The sequence below is a fragment of the Cryptomeria japonica genome, chromosome 2 (assembly GCF_030272615.1).
Source record: "Cryptomeria japonica chromosome 2, Sugi_1.0, whole genome shotgun sequence".
In the NCBI taxonomy this organism is placed as follows: Eukaryota; Viridiplantae; Streptophyta; class Pinopsida; order Cupressales; family Cupressaceae; genus Cryptomeria; species Cryptomeria japonica.
This window is the reverse complement of record NC_081406.1, coordinates 373,217,135-373,221,964: the sequence shown is the minus strand read 5'-3', so window position 1 is coordinate 373,221,964 and position 4,830 is coordinate 373,217,135.

The following is a 4,830-nucleotide window of genomic DNA, read 5'->3' as shown; positions in this document are numbered from 1 at the left end:
AGGAATACACCATATGCAAATAGAAACATAGAAACCTCCTATCAACACATGAAGTACAAATACAATCTGATCAGAGGAGAGGATAATATGTATACCTCAATAGGAAATGGAGAGAATATCTCAAAATAAATAGTTTAGTCTTTGGGATGGGAAGTATACCCAAGGAGGATGTCTTGAGGAATGTCACTTACTACAACACTCTTATGGTGTGCACTAGAGTCAATAGCCAAAACATAACAAATTGTAGAAAAAGAGACAAAAACTATTTTTTTTAAAAACTTAAGGGAATTTCCATAGCATAGAGATATAAAGAGCAACTAAAATAGAGTTTAACCCATGAATTGTAGAAAATTATTTTTTGTTGTTTATATTCATATTGTCGATTCAATCTTTATGTCAACAAGAGTTTCTCACTTTTTATTGGATGTCCGTTGTTCCACACTTCTAGCATATTCATCAATATCAAGGGCCTTTAACACATGGGGATATTTTTTGATATGTTCAGCTGTCATTTCTTGTGTTTCCTCTTCCATATCATCTATATCTTGTCTTGCATCTTCACAGTATACATCCTCAACCATTTTCTTGGCTAGTTCATATGACTCTAAATTGAATTTTAGTATCATCCAATGGATCCAGGAAGCTTCTTTATCCGAAAAACATTGGGAAAAAAATTAGATTTAAAAAAAAACATAAAAAATTGTAGAAAAAGAGACAAAAACTATTTTTTTGAAAAATTTAAGGGCATTTCCATAGCATAGAGATATAAAGAGCAACTAAAATAGATTTTAACCGATGAATTGTAGAAAATTAACCATTTTTGCAACTTTTATATGATTATTTAGGATTCTACAAGCAGTTGCTTGTACAGTTTTCCCCACTGAAAGGGTCTCTTCATTTTCTCCAGTTAGTAGATAAAATTCCTCATGCTGGGATGGCTCTTTATATCATAGTAACAAAAACCGTTTGGGGAAAAAATAGGGAAACCAAAAGTATAAGATTTTTTGAAAAAAAGGAGAAAAAATCAGATTTAAAAAAACATAACAAATTGTAGAAAAAGAGACAAAACTATTTTTTTTAAAAACTTAAGGGCATTTCCATCGCATAGAGATATGAAGAGCAACTAAAATAGAGTTTAACCCATGAATTGTACAAAATTAATTTTTGTTGTTTATATTCATATTGCCGATTCAATCTTTATGTCAACAAGAGTTTCCCACTTTTTATTTGATGTTCGTTGTTCCACACTTCTAGCATATTCATGAATATTAAGGGCCTTTAACACATGGGGATATTTTTTGACATGTTCAACTGCCATTTCTTGTGTTTCCTCGTCCATATCATCTATATCATGTCTTGCATCTTCACAGTATACATCCTCAGCCATTTTCTTGGCTAGCTCATATGACTCTAGATGAATTTTAGTATCATCCAATGGATCCATAACATGGTTCCCAGAAGATGCTTGCCTGAAAAAAAATGGCAAAAAAAAAAAAATATATCGGATTTAAAAATAACATAAATAATTGTAGAAAAAAAGACAAAAACTATTTTTTTTTAAAACTTAAGGGCATTTCCATAGCATAGAGATATAAAGAGCAACTAAAATAGAGTTTAACCCATGAATTGTAGAAAATTAACAATTTTTGCAGGTTTATATGATTATTTAGGAGTCTATGGGAAGTTGCTTGTACAATTTTCTCCACTAAAAGGGTCTCTTCATTTTCTCCATTTAGTAGATAAAATTCCTCATCCTGGGATGACTCTTTATATCATAGTAGCAAAAATCATTTTGGGGAAAAAATCGGCAAACCAAAAGTATAAGATTTTTTGAAAAAATCGGCAAAAAATCAGATTTAAAAAAAAAAAACATAACAAATTGTATAAAAAGAAACAAAAATTATTTTTAAAAAAACTTAAGGGCATTTCCATAGCATAGAGATATAAAGAGCAACTAAAATAGAGTTTAACCCATGAATTGTAGAAAAATATTTTTTGTTGTTTATATTCATATTGTTGATTCAATCTTTATGTCAGCAAGAGTTTCCCACTTTTTATTGGATGTTCGTTGTTCCACACTTCTAGCATATTCGTCAATATCAAGGTCCTTTAACACATGGGGATATTTTTTGACATGTTCAACTACCATTTCTTGTGTTTCCTCATCCATATCATCTATATCTTGTCTTGCATCTTCACAGTATACATCCTCAGCCATTTTCTTGGCTAGTTCATATGACTTTGGATGAATTTTAGTATCATCCAATGGATCCATAACATGGTTCCAAGAAGCTTCTTTCCCAGAAAAAAATTGACAATAAATCGGAAAAAACATAATTTTTTTTAGAAAAAGTGCAAAAACATTTTTTTTTAAAAACTTAAGGGCATTTCCATAGCATAGAGATATAAAGAGTGACTAAAATAGAGTTTAACTGATGAATTGTAGAAAATTAACGATTTTTGTAGCTTTTATACGATTATTTAGGACTCTACAGGCAATTGCTTGTGTTAGGCCCAATATGGAAAGCTAATGTACTGAGAGGGGAGGGGTGAATCAGTACTCCAAAACTTTTCTTTACTAATAACCTTACTGTTATGCATAAACAGAATAGTGCAATAACATAAAATAAAGTTAAAACAAACAGATAACAATCATGCATGATTCACTCCATAACACATATATTTTGGTCATGCAGAAACTCTTGGTTAGAGAGAAAAACTGTGGTGGGGATGGCACCCACAACTTCACTACTACAATAATAAAGATTTCTCGGTTAGAGCTACATTTAGCTATTTCTAATAGCTTACCCTGTTAGGAGTATCAAGATCTATTAGATCTACCTTACTAAAGGATTTCACAACACTATATAAATGTTGCACCTGGTTAGAGGATTTGAAATTTATAGACTTGGTTAGAGTCTTTTACCCTGTTAAAGGTTTCTCTTTCAACTTCACAATTTTACAATAAAATCATTACAAATATCTGCAACTTTACATCTGAAATGTTATAGCAGATTCTATGTGCTTAGAATAAGATTACCTAGCTTGTAGCATACCTCGGTAACCCATATTGTAACTCGGTAAACCCTTCTGTTTACTCTGTTCTTCAACTGTTCACTAATAACCTTCTCAGTGACCTCTCTGTGTCTCTATAACAGTCTTCCTTCATGCATACACACACATACATTCATACACATTCATCCATGCTCATTTCTCTCTTCCCATGTTGTATAAATAGATCTCTTATAGCAATGATCTAATTCATTGCTTCGATCTTACAAAAAGATTCCTCGAATGAATAACTAAACAAAATATTTCATTGGTTAGATTGACCTTGCAATCAAACATAATCTTCTAGTGCAATTTCCAATGTAAAAATGGTTAGATGTGCCTCGATCTTGTAACACGTTTTCATGTGCATGTCCAGGTTCAATGTATCTGGTAAAACATTTCACTCAATGAATATCAACTCGGTGAGTTAACTTTACTTCTCGGTAGCCATGAAACAATACCTGGTAATCAGCTCGGTGAATACTGCGTTCTATGACTGCTTTCTTCTGTAACCGACTAGACTGTTCATACCAACTTCTCTGTGTGTACCGACTGCATGATTCAGTAATACTAACCGACTAGAATATATAGTATGACTTTGAATATAAAACTAATGGCAATTTGATAATTAGTAACAATCTCCCCTTTTGACATTAGTTGAGATGTTTGACAAAAACTACTTTCAAAGTCATAACTCAAAAACTATATACTTGCAAAATGACTACACTAGACAATATATACAATAGTCAATGAAAATAGTATATGCAGATATACTCCCCTTATCATTATTCTATACATAACTCTGAATTTTGCTACTTGGTTCAGTTCTGTGCTTGAGTGCTCTGAATGCTCTGTATATTCTGCTCAGTATACTCCCCTTGTATACAATACTCAAAACTGTATTACCAAAACTGTATCACTCCAAATATAGTATTACTCCCCTTTTGCCTATTATTACTTTCCTCTATGTAGTAGCATAATATTACTCCCCTTTTTTGACAAACATCAAAAACTTAATTTCCATCCGGAGGCGGTAACTGATCAAAAATAGACTTATATTTGGTCTGGGCGTTTGTGAAAGCGACTGAGAGTGAATCCTTTACACTTTCCATTAATGAATTTTGTGCTTGAATATCAGCTAAGAGTGATATTAAGCCATCAAGAGTGCTTCCCTCTTGTGTAGTTGATATGCATGTAGCTCTGTTGATCTGTTCCTGTATTGATGAGAGATGAGGAAGGAATAATGTCTGAAGGGTCATTATATCCATCCTGATTTTATGTTCTTCATTCCCGAGCTCTAACTGTTGAGCCATGAGCTATTGAAGTTTTGTATAAAAATGCTAAACTAAATTAGGCTCGGTGGTCAACTTTGTTGAGAGATCGGTGATCTCTTTCTCAATTGCATTAGTTTTATTTTTGACATCTTTAATGAATAAGGAAAATGTACATAGTTTTTGGACTAAATAAAGAATATGCTTGAGTTGAGGGGACAACTCAGCAATGAATTTGACATGTTTTACCTTGCCAACAACAATGGATTTCTATACTTCCTCTATCATTTTAGCAATTAGCTCTTTATCCTTGAGCTTGCTTAAGTACTCAGATGCATCAACTCCAGATGTTTCAATCTGAATTAGGAGTTCATCCAATTGAATATGGATGGCTGCATCGATTGACATTGTTGCTAAAGGTAGCATTTATGTTAGTAGTGTCCTAACCTTCTGAAGTACTTTATTCTTCTTTTGTATGGCTAGTAGCTTCTCTTATTTGGCCTTTTCT